The following is a 14056-nucleotide window of genomic DNA, read 5'->3' on the forward strand; positions in this document are numbered from 1 at the left end:
CCCTCCTCAGTCAGTACCCATCACCTACCCAGCCCATCTCCTACCCAACTCCCTCCATCACTCCTCAGTATGTTCTCTATTGTTAAGAGTCTCTTGTTCATTTCCTTTTCTTCTCTTTCCAACTCCTCTTCCCATATCTTCATCTGATTTGTTTCTTAAATTCCACATATGAGTGAAATCATATGGTATATGTCTTTCTCTGATTGACTTATTTAGCTTAGCATAATACATTCTAGCTCCATCCAAGTCATTGCAAATGGCAAGATTTCACTGTTTTTGATGGCTGAGTACATTGTCTGTGTGTGTGTGTGTGTGTGTGTGTGTGTGTGTGTATAATGGATACCTATAGTTATTTATAGTTAATTTGTATTCCCACCAACAGTGCAAAAGCATTCCCCTTTCTCTGCATCCTCACCAACACCTGTTGTTTCTTTTGTTGTTAATTTTAGCCATTCTGAGAAGTGTGAGGTGATATCTCACCATGGTTTTGATTTGTATTTCCCTAATGGTGATTGATGTTGAGCATCCTTTTATGTGTCTGTTAGCTATCTGGATGTCTTCTTTGGAAGTGTCTACTTATGTCTTTGGCCCATTTCTTAATTGGGTTATTAGTTTTTTTGGAGTGTTGAGTTTGATATGTACTCATAGATTTTGGGTACTAACCCCTTATCAGATATGTCATTTGCAAATACCTTCTCCCATTCCTTAGGCTGACTTTTAGTTTTGTTGTTTCCTTCACTGCGCAGAAGCTTTTTATCTTGATGAGGTTCCAAAAATTCATTTTTCCTTTTGTTTCCCTTGCCTCCTGAGACTTATCTAGTAAAAAGTTGTTCCAGCCAAGGTCAAAGAGGTAGCTGCCTGTGTTTCTATATCCACTCATCTATTGATGGGCACTTAGGCTGCTTCCATAATTTGGCTAGAGCAAATAACATTGCACTAAGCATAGGGGTGCATATATCTTTTCCAATCAGTGTTTCTGTATTCTTTGAGTAAATACTCAGTAGTAGAAATATAGGATCATAGGGTAGTTCTATTTTTGACTTTTTGAAGAAACTCCATACTGTTTTCCACAATGGCTATACCAGTTTGCATTCCCACCAACAGTGCCTGAAGGTTCCTTTTTCTCCACATCCTTGTCAATATCTGTTGTTTCTTTGTTTGTTTGTTTGTTTGTTTGTTTGTTTGTTTTATTTTAGCCATTCTGACAGGTGTGAAGTGATATCTCATTGTGGTTTTGGTTTGCATTTCCCTGGTGATGAGTGATGTTGAACATCTTTTCATGTGTCTGTTGGCCACCTGGATGTCTTCTTGGGAGAAAAGTGTTATACCTTTTTCTCATTTTTAAGTAGATTATTTTTGGTGTTGAGTTGTATAAGTTCTTTATATATTTTGGATACTAACCTTTTTTTTCAGATATGTCATTTGCAAATATTTTCTCCCATTCCGTAAGTTACCTTTTAGTTCTGCTGATTGTTTCCTTCGCTTCCTCCTTGTGCAAAGCTTTTTATTTTGATGTAGTCCTAATAATTTATGTTGTTTTTGTTTCCTTTGCTTGAGGAGACATATTTAGAAAAATGTTATGGCTGATGTCAAAGAAATTACTGCCTGAGCTCTCTTTTAGGATTTTTATGGTTTCAGGTCTCAAATTTAGGTCTTTAACCCATTTTTAATTTATTTTTGTATATGGTGTAAGTGGTGCAGTTGCGTTCTTTTGCATGCAGCTCTCCAGTTTTGCCAACACCACTTGTTGATGAGGCTTTCTTTTTTCCACTGCAAATTCTTGCCTCTTTTGTGGAAGAATCATTGACCATATAATGGTGGCTTTATTTCCGGGCTCTCTTTTCTGTTCTATTGATCTATGTGTCTATTTTTGTGCCAGTATCATACTGTTTTGATCACTACATTGATCAAAGTTGTAATATAACTTCAAGTCTGGGATCGTGATTCCTCCTATTTTGTTGTCTTTCAAGATTGCTTTGGCTATTTGGAGTCTTTGTGGTTCCGTAAAAAAATTAGGACTATTTTTTCTAGCTCTGTGAAATATATTCTGTTTTTATTTTGATAGTGATTGCATTAAATATGTAGATTGCTTTGGGAAGTTTGACATTTTAACAATATTTGTTTTTGCAATCCATGAGCATGCAATAGCCTTCCACTTGTTTGTATCATCTTCAGTTTCTTTCATCAATGTTTTCTAGTTTTCAGAGTTAACATTTTTCACATTCTTGGTTAAGTTTATTCCTAGATATTTTATCATTTTGTGTGTAATTATAAATGGACTGTTTTCTTACTTTCTTTTTTAGTGTATTGTTTCTTTCATTATTAGTGTATTTTTTATTAGGTTTTTATTAGTGTATTATTTCTTTTATTATTAGTGTATAGAAATGCAATGGATTTCTGTATATTGATTTTGCATCCTGTGACCTTACTAAATTTATCAGTTTTAGCAGGTTTCCTTTCTTTCTTTCTTCCTTCCTTTTCTTTCTTTCTTTCTTTCTTTCTTTCTTTCTTTCTTCTTTCTGGTTTCTCTGTAGAGTATCATGTCATGTGCAGATAGTGAAAGTTTTACTTCTTCCTGACCAATTTGGGTTTATTTTATTTCTTTTTTGTTGTCTGATTTCTGTGGCTAGAACTTCCAGTGCTATGTAGAATAAAAGTGGTGAGAGTTGACATCCTTTTCTTATTCTTGACTTTAGGGGAAAAGTTCTGAGGTTTTCCTCATTGAGAATGATGTTCGCTGTGGGCTTTTCATATATGATCTTAATTATGTTGAGATATCCCCACTTTAAATTTGCTTTGTTAAGGACTGGGATTTTTTTCATGAATGGATGTTGTATTTTGTCAAATACTTTTTCTGTGTCTATTGAAATGATTGTATGGTTTTATTCGTTCTCCTGTTTATGTGATAAATGACATTGATTTGTTAATATTGAAATATCCTTGCATCTCAGCAATAAATTCCACTTGGTCATGGTGAATATTTTTTAATATATTGTTAGATTTAGTTTGCTAATATTTTGTTGAATATTTTTATATCTATGTTCATCAGAGACAAGAGCATGTGTTTCTTTTTTTGTGGTGTCTTTATTTAGTTTTCATATCAGGGTAATGATGGCCTCAGAGAATGTATTTGAAAGCTTTATTTCCTTTTCTATTTTTTGGAATAATTTGAGGGAATAGTTATTAACTCTTCTTTGAACATTTGGTAGAATTCACCTGTGAAGACATCTGGTCCTGTACTTTTTTTTTGTTGGGAGTTTTGGATTACTGATTCAATTTCATTGTTGATAATCAATCCATTCAAGTTTTCCATTTTTTCCTGCTTCAGTTTTGGTAGGTTATATGTTTCTAGGAATTTTTCCATTTCTTTCAGGTTATCTAATTTGTGGAAATATCATTTTTCTTAATATTTTCTTATAATTCTTTGTATTTCTGTGATGTTGGTTATTTTCCCTCCTTCATTTCATTTTTTTGAAGACAGTACCATATACTCTATTGATCATACATGGCACAGTAGGAATCCCCAAGCTCCTCCCCTTCCTCAGAGGGTCTACAATATAAACTGTGGAGGTTGGGAGCTTCTCAGTATGTTGGCAGGTGAGTTGGGGCAAGGACTCCCCAGCAACTGAGGGCCTCTGTCTTCCTCTTGCTCTTGCTGGGGCTAGTGGTCCAGGGGGATCTTACTCCTTGGAGGCCATGTGGACCATAATGTCCACCCAGTCGCTGAAGCCAAATTCAATGTGTCAAGGAAATGAGCTTGACACAGTGGTCATTGAGAGCAATGCAGTCCCAGCATCAAACGTGTAAGAGTGAGTGTTACTGTGAAAGTCTCAGTAGACAACCTGGTCCTCAGTGTAGTCCAGGATGCCCTCGAAGGGGCCCTCTGATGCCCGCTTCACCACTTCCTTGATGTCATTGTATTTGGCAGCTTTCTCCAGGCAGGGGGTCACATCCATGATTGACATGTTGAGGGTGGGTACATGTAAGGCCATGCCAGTCAGTTTCCCATTGAGCTCAGGGATGACCTTGTTTACAGTCTTGACTGTACCAATAGAAGCAGGGATGATGTTCTGGACAGCACATCTATCATTACACAGTTTCCCAGAGGGGGTATCCACAGTCTTCTGGGTGGCAGTGATAGCATGGACTGTGGTCATGAGTCCCTCTATGATGCTGAAGTTGTCATGAATGACCTTGGTCAGAGAGGCCAAGCAGTTGGTGGTGCAGGAGGTATCTTGACAGAGTTGTCAGACTTCTCATGATTCAAAACGATCACAAACATGGGGGCATCAGCAGAAGGAAAAGAGATAATGACCCTCTTGGTTCCACCCTTCAAGTGAGCCCCAGGCTTCTCCATGGTAGTGAAGACCCCGGTGAATTCCACAATATACTCAGCACCAGCATCACACCATTTGATATTTGTGGGATCTTGCTCCTGGAAGATGTAGCTGGGCTTTCCACTGATGAAAGTTTCCTGTTCTTGGCCTTGTCTGTGCTGTGGAATTTGCCGTGGGTGGAATCGTAGTGTGGAACATGTAGATCATGTTGCTGAAGTCAAGGAAGGGGTTATTGATTGCAACAATATACACGTTTCCAGTATTAAAAGCAGCCTTGGAGCCAGGCCCCCCAATATGGCCAAATCTGTTTACTCGAACCTTCACCATCATGTATCAGGGACATGGCTGGCACTGCACCAAAAGATGCACCTATCTGTCAAATGGGAAAGAGCAGAGAGCCTGTCCTCTTTTGTTTCTAATTTTGTTTATTTGACTCCTTTTTTATTTTTATGACTCTGGTTAAAGGCTTATCAATTTTGTTGATCTTTTCAAAGAACCAGCTCCTGGTTTCATTCATCTCCTCTATTTTTAAAATTTTATTTTCTATTTTGTTTATTTCTGTTCTAATATTTATTATTTCTTCCCTTCTGCTGGATTTGCATTTTGTTCTTCTTTTTTAGCTTCTTTAGGTGTAATGATAGGTTGTTTACTTGAGATTTTTCTTGCTCTTTGAGGTAGCCCTGTATTTCTATATACTTCCCTCTTAAACCAGCCTTTGTTGCATCCCAAAGATTTTGGACTGTTGTGTTTTCATTTTCATTTGTCTCCAAGTGTTTTTTAATTTTTTCTTTGAATTTTTGGTTGACCCATGCATTGTTTAGTAGCATGTCATTTAACCTACATGTATTTATGGTCTTTCTAGATATTTTCTCATGGTTGTTTCCTAGTTTCTTAGCGTGGTGATTGGTAAAGATCCATGATATGACTTCAATCTTCTGAAATTGTTGAGTCTTGTTTCATGGCCTAATATGCTGTCTATTCTGGAGAATGTTCTATATGCATTTGAAAATAATGTGTATTCTGCCATTTAGGATGGAATGTTCTGAATAGGATGAATAGGACGCACTGCTCTGTTAGATCCATCTGGTCCAATGTGTCATTCTAAGCCACTGTTACTTTGTTGATTTTCTGTTTATCTAAGATCTGTCCATTGATGTAAGTTGGTGTTAAAGTTATTATTGTATTACTATCAATTATATCCTTTATGTATGTTATTAACTGCTCTACTTTTTGGGGTGCTTCAAGTTGGGTGCATAAATATTTACAATTGTTAGATCTTCTTGTTGGATTTTTCCCTTTTTGATAATGTACTGTCCTTTTTTGTCTCTTTTTACATTGTTGGTTTTAAAATCTAGTTTGTCTAATATAAGTATTGATACTCTGGCTTTTGTTTGACATCTATTTGCACAATAAATGTCTCTCCATTCCCTCACTTTCAATCTGCAGGTGACTTTAGGCCTAAAATGGATCTCTTTTTTTTTTTTTTTAATTTAAATCCAAGTGAGTTAACATATAGTGTAATAATGATTTTAGGAACAGAATTCAGTGATTCATCACTTACATATAACACCCAGTGCTCATCCCAACAAGGGCCCTCCTTAATACCCACTAACCATTTAGCCCATATCCCACCCAACACCCCTCCAGCAACCTTCAGTTTGTTCTCTGTATTTAAGAGTCTCTTATGGTTTGTCTCCCTCTGTTTTTGTCTTATTTTTGTTTCCCTTTCCCTATGTTATCTCTTTTGCTTCTTAAATTCCATATATGAGTAAACTCATATATTTGTCTTTCTCTGACTATTTCACTTAGCACAATACACTCTAGTTCCATCCACATTGTTGCAAATGGCAAGATTGCATTCTTTTTCATTGCCAAGTAGTATCCCATTGTATACATATACCATATCTTCTTTATCCATTTGCTAATCAGTGGACATTTAGGCTCTTTCCATAATTTGGCTATTGAAGATAATGCTGCTATAAACATTGGGGTCCATGTGCCCCTTTGAGTCATCATTTTGTATCCTTTGGGTAAATACCTAGTAGTGCAATTGCTGGGTCATGTAGTAGTTCTATTTTTAATTTTTTGAGGAACTTCCATACTGTTTTCCAGAGTGACTGCACCAGTTTGCATTCTCACCAGCAGTGCAAAAGGGTTTCCCTTCCTCTGCATTCTTGCCAACATCTGTTGTTTCCTGAGTGTTCATTTTAGCCATTCTGAGAGGTGAGGTGATATTTCATTGTGGTTTTGATTTGTATTTACCTGATGATGAGCAATGTTGAGCAACTTTTCATGTGTCTGTTAGTCATCTGGATGTCTTCTTTGGAGAACTGTCTATTCATGTCTTTTGCCCATTTCTTAACTGGATTATTAGTTTTTTGGGTGTTGAATTTGGTAAGTTCTTTATAGATTTTGGATACCAACCCTTTATCTGATATGCCATTTGCAAATATCTTCTCCCATTCTATCAGTTGCCTTTTAGTTTTGCTGATTGTTTCCTTTGTGTGTCGATTTTTATATTGATGAGGTCCTAATAGTTCATTTTTGTTTTTATATCCCTTGTCTCTGGAGACATGTCAAGTAAGAAGTTGTTGCAGCCAAGGTCAAAGAAGTTGTTTCTTGTTTTGATGGCTCCCTGTCTTATATTTAGGTCTTTCATCCATTTTGAGTTTATTTTCATGTAGGGTATAAGAAAGTGGTCTAGGTTGATCTTCTGAATGTTGCTGTCCAGTTTTCCCAGCACCATTTGCTGAAAAGACTGTCTTTTCCATTGAATGTTCTTTCCTGCTTTCTCAAAGATTAGTTCGCCATATGTTTGTGCGTCCATTTCTGGGTTCTCTATTCTGTTCCAGTGATCTATGTGTCTGTTTTTGTGCCTATACTGTACTGTCTTACAGCTTTGTAATACAGCTTGATGTCTGGAATTGTGATGCCTACAGCTTTGATTTCCGTTTTCAACATTACTTTGTCTATTCGGGTCTTTTCTGGTTCCATACAAATTTCAGAATTGTTCTAGCTCTGTGAAGAATGCTTGTATTATTTTGATAGGGATTGCATTGAATATTTAGATTGATTTGGGTAGTATTGACATTTTAACAAGATTTGTTCTTCCAATCCAGGTGCATGGAATGTTTTTCCATTTTTTTATGTCTCCTTCAATTTCTTTCATAAGCTTTTCATAGTTTTCAGTATATAGATCTTTTACCTCTTTGGTTAGGTTTATTCCCAGGTATTTTACGGTTTTTGATGCAATTGTGAATGGGATAGATTCTTTTATTTCTCCTTCTGTGGCTTCATTATTGGTGTATAGAAATGCAACCGATTTCTATACATTGATTTTATATCCTATGACTTTGCTGAATTCATCTATCTGTTTTAGCAGTTTTTGGGTGGAGTCTTTTGGTTTTCCATGTAGAGTGTGTTGTCTGATTGTTGAGCCTAGGACTTCCAACACTATGTTGAATAACAGTGTTCAGAGTGGACATACTTGTCTTGTTCTTGACCTTAGGGGGTAAGTTCTCAGTTTTTTCCCATTAAGGATGATGTTAGCTGTGGGTCTTTCATACATGGACTTTACCATCTTGAGGTATGCTCTTTCTATACCTACTTTATTGTGGGTTTTTATTAAGGAGGATGCTGTATTTTGTCAAATCCTTTTCCACATCAATTGATAGATAATGTGGTTCTTATCCTTTCTTTTATTGATGTGATGTAACACATTTATTGATTTGTGAATATTGAACCAGCCCTGCATCCCAGGAATAAATCCCACTTGATCGTGGTGAATAATTCTTATAATGTATTGTTGGATTCAATTGGCTAGTATCTTGTTGAGAATTTTTGTACCCATATTCATCAGGGAAATTAGTCTTTAGTTCTCCTTTTTAGTGGCGTCTTCGGTTTTAGAATCAAGGTGATGCTGGCCTTGTAGAATAAGTTTGGAAGTTTTCCTTCCATTTCTATTTTTTTGAACAACTTCAAAAGAATAGGTGTTAACTCTTCTTTAAGTGTCTGGTAAAATTCCCATAGAAAGCCATCTGGTCCTTGACTCTTATTTGTTGGAAGATTTTTGATTATGATTAAATTCTTTACTGGTTGTGGGTCTGTTCAAATTTTTTATTTCTTCCTGTTTCAGCTTTGGTTGTTTATACATTTCTAGGAATTTGTCCATTTCTTCCAGATTGCCTAATTTGTTGGCAACTAATTGTTCATAATATTCTTTTTTTTTTTTTTAATTTATTTTTGGGACAGAGAGAGACAGAGCATGAACGGGGGAGGGGCAGAGAGAGAGGGAGACACAGAATCGGAAACAGGCTCCAGGCTCCGAGCCATCAGCCCAGAGCCCGACGCGGGGCTCGAACTCACGGACCGCGAGATCGTGACCTGGCTGAAGTCGGACACTCAACCGACTGCGCCACCCAGGCGCCCCAATATTGTTAATTCTTTAAAAGAACCAGCTCCTGGTTTCATTTGTCTTTTCTACTGTTTTTTGTTGTTGTTTTTTTGTTTTGTTTTGTTTTTGTTGTCAGTATCATTGATTTCTGCTCTAATCTTTACTATTTCCCTTCTTCTGTGGTTTGAGCTTCATTTGATGTTCTTTTTCCAGCTCCTTTAGGTATAAAGTTAGGTTATGTACTTGAGACTTCCTTTTTTAGGAAGGCCTGGATTGCTATACACTTCCCTCTTATGACTATAGTTGTTGCATCCCAGAGATTTTGGGCTGTCATGTTATCATTTTTGTTGGTTTCTGTGTACTTTTTAATTTTCTCTTTAATATCTTGGTTAATCTATTAATTCTTTAGTAAGATATTCTTTAATCTCCAAGTATCCATGGCCTTTCCAAATTTTTTCTTGTGGTTGACTTCAAGTTTTGTAGCACTATTCTGAAAATATGAATGATATGATCTCAATCTTTTTGTACTTGCTGAGGGCTGACTTGTGCCCCAGTATGTGATATATTCTAGAGAATGTTCCATGTACACTTGAGAAGAATGTGTACTCTGCTTTAGGATGAAATGTCCTGAGTATATCTGTTAAGTCCATCTGGTCCAGTGTGTCATTCATAGCCATTGTTTCCCTGTTGATTTTCTGCTTACACGATCAGTCCGTGGTTGTAAGTGGGGAGTTGAAGTCCTCTATCATTATGGTATGATTATCAATGAGTTTCTGTATGTTTGTGATTGATTTATATATTTGGGTGCTGTCAAGATGGGGGCGTAAATATTTACATTAGATCTTCTTGGTGGAAGATTATGATATAATGCCCTTCCTCATCTTTTGTTACAGTCTTTGTTTTATTTTAATTTTAAATATGAAATTTATTGTCCAATTGGTTTCCATACAACATCCAGTGCTCATCCCAACAGGTGCCCTCCTCAGCCGATTACCAACCCTTCCCTCCCTCCTACCCGCCCCCCCCCATCAACCCTCAGTTTGTTCTCAGTTTTTTAGGATTTTTTTATAGTGTGGCTATCCCCCTCTATATTTTTTTTTTCTCCCCCCCCCCCCCCGCCCCCATGGTCTTCTGTAAAGTTTCTCAGGATCCACATAAGAGTGAAAACATATGGTGTCTGTCTTTCCTTGTATGACTTGCTTCACTTAGCATAACACTCTCCAGTTCCATCCATGTTGCTACAAAAGGCCATATTTCATTCTTTCTCATTGCCACGTAGTATTCCATTGTGTATATAAACCACAATTTCTTTATCCATACATCAGTTGATGGACATTTAGGCTCTTTCCATAATTTGGCTATTGTTGAAAGTGCTGCTATAAACATTGGGATACAAGTGCCCCTATGCATCAGCACTCCTGTATCCCTTGCATAAATTCCTAGCAGTGTTATTGCTGGGTCATAGGGTAGGTCTATTTTTAATTTTTTGAGGAACCTCCACACTGTTTTCCAGAGTGGCTGCACCAGTTTGCATTCCCACCAACAGTACAAGAGGGTTCCCGTTTCTCCACATCCTCTCCAGCATGTATAGTCTCCTGGCTTGTTCATTTTAGACACTCTGACTGGCGTGAGGTGGTATCTCAGTGTGGTTTTGATTTGTATTTCCCTGATGAGGAGTGATGTTGAGCATCTTTTCATGTCCCTGTTGGCCATCTGGATGTCTTCTTTAGAGAAGTGTCTATTCATGTTTTCTGCCCATTTCTTCACTGGATTATTTATTTTTTGGGTGTGGAATTTGGTGAGTTCTTTATAGATTTTGGATACTAGTCATTTGTCTGATATGTCATTTGCAAATATCTTTTCCCATTCTGTTGGTTGCCTTTTAGTTTTGCTGATTGTTTCCTTTGCAGTGCAGAAGCTTTTTATCTTCATGAGGTCCCAATACTTCATTTTTGCTTTTAATTCTCTTGCCTTTGGAGATGTGTCAAGTAAGAAATTGTTGTGGCTGAGGTCAGAGAGGTTTTTTCCTGCTTTCTCCTCTAGGGTTTTAATGGTTTCCTGTCTCAAATTCAGGTCCTTTATCCATTTTGAGTTTATTTTTGTGAATGGTGTAAGAAAGTGGTCTAGTTTCATTCTTCTGCATGTTGCTGTCCAGTTCTCCCAGCACCATTTGTTAAAGAGACTGTCTTTTTTTCCACTGGATAATCTTTCCTGCTTTTTCAAAGATTAGTTGGCCATACTTTTGTGGGTCCAATTCTGGAGTCTCTATTCTATTCCATTGGTCTGTGTTTCTGTTTTTGTGCCAATACCATGCTGCCTTGATGATTACAGCTTTGCAGTAGAAGCTAAAGTCTGGGATTGTGATGCCTCCTGCTTTGGTCTTCTTCAATATTACTTAGGCTATTTGGGGTCTTTTGTAGTTCCATACAAATTTTAGGATTGCTTGTTCCAACTTCGAGAAGAATGCTGGTGCAATTTTGAATGGAATTTCATTGAATGTGTAGATAGCTTTGGGTAGTATTGACATTTTAACAATATATATTCTTCCAATCCACGAGCACAGAATGTTTTTCCATTTCTTTGTATCTTCTTAAATTTCCTTCACAAGCTGTCTATAGTTTTCAGCATATAGATCTTTTACATCTTTGGTTAGATTTATTCCTAGGTATTTTATGATTCTTGGTGCCATTGTGAATGGGATCAGTTTCTTTATTTGTCTTTCTGTTGCTTCATTATTCATGTATAAGAATGCAACTGATTTCTGTACATCAATTTTGTATCTTGTGACTTTGCTGAATTCATGTATCAGTTCTAGCAGACTTTTGGTGGAGTCTATCGGGTTTTCCATGTATAATATCATGTCATCTGCAAAAATTGAAAACTTGACTTAATCTTTGCCAATTTTGATGCCTTTGATTTCCTTTTTTGTCTGATTGCTGATGCTAGAACTCCAGCACTATGTTAAACAACAGTGGTGAGAGTGGACGTCCCTGTTGTGTTCCTGATCTCAGGGGGATCAAGGGGAAAATTCTCAGTTTTTCCCAATTGAGGATGATATTAACTGTGGACTTTTCATAAATGGATTTTATGATGTTTAAATGTGTTCCTTCTATCCCGACTTTCTCGAGGGTTTTTGTTAAGAAAGAATGCTGAATTTTGTCAAATGCTTTTTCTGCATCTATTGACAGATCATATGGTTCTCATCTGTTCTTTTATTAATGTGATGTATCACATTGATTGATTTGCGAATGTTGAACCAGCCCTGCAGCCCAGGAATGAATCCCACTTAATCATGGTGAATAATTCTTTTTATATGTTGTTGAATTCGATTTGCTAGTATCTTATTGAGAATTTTTGCATCCATGAAAAGATGCTCAACATCACTCCTCATCAGGGAAATACAAATCAAAACCACACTGAGATACCACCTCATGCCAATCAGAGTGACTAAAATGAACAAATCAGGAGGCTATAGATGCTGGAGAGGATGTGGAGAAACGGGAACCCTCTCGCACTGTTGGTGGGAATGCAAACTGGTGCAGCCACTCTGGAAAACAGTGTGGAGGTTCCTCAAAAAATTAAAAATAGACCTACCCTATGACCCAGCAATAACACTGCTAGGAATTTATGCAAGGGATACAGGAGTGCTGATGCATAGGGGCACTTGTATCCCAATGTTTATAGCAGCACTTTCAACAATAGCCAAATTATGGAAAGAGCTTAAATGTCCATCAACTGATGTATGGATAAAGAAATTGTGGTTTATATACACAATGGAATACTACGTGGCAATGAGAAAGAATGAAATATGGCCTTTTGTAGCAACGTGGATGGAACTGGAGAGTGTTATGCTAAGTGAAGTAAGTCATACAAGGAAAGACAGATACCATATGTTTTCACTCTTATGTGGATCCTGAGAAACTTAACAGAAGACCATGGGGGCGGGGGGGGGGGGAGAAAAAAAAAAAGAGAGGGAGAGAACCAAACTATAAGAGACTCTAAAAAACTGAGAACAAACTGAGGGTTGATGGGGGGGGGCAGGTGGGAGGGAGGGAAGTGTTGGTGATGGGCATTGAGGAGGGCACTTGTTGGGATGAGCACTGGGTGTTATATGGAAACCAATTTGAAAATAAATTTCATATAAATAAATAAATAAATAAATAAATAAAATCTTTGATATACTTATGGCTACTCTGGGTCTCTTTTGACATCTGTTAGCCTGATAGATGGTTCTCCATCCCCTTACTTTCAATCTGCAGATGTCCTTAAGTCTAAAACGAGTCTCTCATAGGCAGCATATAGATTGGTCCTGTTTTCTTATCCTTTCTGATACCATATGTCTTTTGATTGGAGAATTTAGTTCATTTACATTCAGAGTGATTATTGAAACATGAATTTAATTCTATTTTATTACCTGTAAAGTTGGTGCTTCTGGTAATCATCTCTGGTCCTTTCTAGTCTTTGTTGCTTTTGGTCTCTTCTGTTTTGTCTTTCCTCCATTCAAAGAGTCCACTTAAAATTTCTTGCAGGGCTTGTTTAGTGGTTACTACCTCTTTTAGTTTTAATTTGTCTGGGAAACTCTTTATATCTCCTTCTATTTTGAATGACAGCCTTTCTGGATAAAGAATTCTTGGCTACATATTTATGTATTTTTTATTCAGCACGTTGAATATATCCTGCAGGTCCTTTCTGGCCTGCCAAATTTCTGTGGACAGATCAGCTATGAACCTGATCTGTCTTACCTTGTATGTTAAGGACTTTTTTCCCTTATTTCTTTCATAATTCTTTCTTTGTGTATTTTGTGAATTTGACTATGATATGTCTTGGTGATGGTTGTTTTTTGTTGAATGTAATGGAAATTCTCTGTTCTTCTTGGACTTCGATGTCTGTGTCCTTCCCCAGATTAGGAAAGTTTTCTACTACAATGTTCTCACATAAACCTTCTGCCCCTTTTTCTCTATTCATTTTCTGTGACTCCTATGATTCAGATAGTATTCCTTTTTAATAAGTCACTGAGTTCTCTAAGTCTTGTATCATGATCTTTTTTCTTTGTTCCCGTCTTTATTTCTGCTTCATTATTCTCCATAACTTTATCTTCCATATTGCTGATCCTCTGCTTTGCTTTGTCCATTTTTTTCTTCATGGTGTCAATTTGAGATTACATCTCAGTTATGGCATTTCTAACTTCAGTCTGACTAGATTTTACTTCTTTTATCTCTGCAGAAGATTCTCCGGGGTCTTCTATGCTTTTCAGAAGCCTAGCTAGTGTTCTTATATTCGTTGTTTTTTCTTAACTTTTTTTTTTCTTTCCCTTCCCTCTTTTCTC

The 14056-nt window shown here is 37.0% G+C and overlaps 1 pseudogene; it reads right to left on the minus strand.

Moving 5' to 3' along the window:
• Window positions 1-3565: 3565 nt before the first annotated feature.
• Window positions 3566-4679, minus strand: LOC121014982 (glyceraldehyde-3-phosphate dehydrogenase-like; annotated as a pseudogene).
• Between the last annotated feature and the right edge of the window lie 9377 nt (window positions 4680-14056).

Source organism: Herpailurus yagouaroundi, unplaced genomic scaffold (assembly GCF_014898765.1).
Source record: "Herpailurus yagouaroundi ecotype Mexico unplaced genomic scaffold, PumYag 205, whole genome shotgun sequence".
Taxonomy (NCBI): Eukaryota; Metazoa; Chordata; class Mammalia; order Carnivora; family Felidae; genus Herpailurus; species Herpailurus yagouaroundi.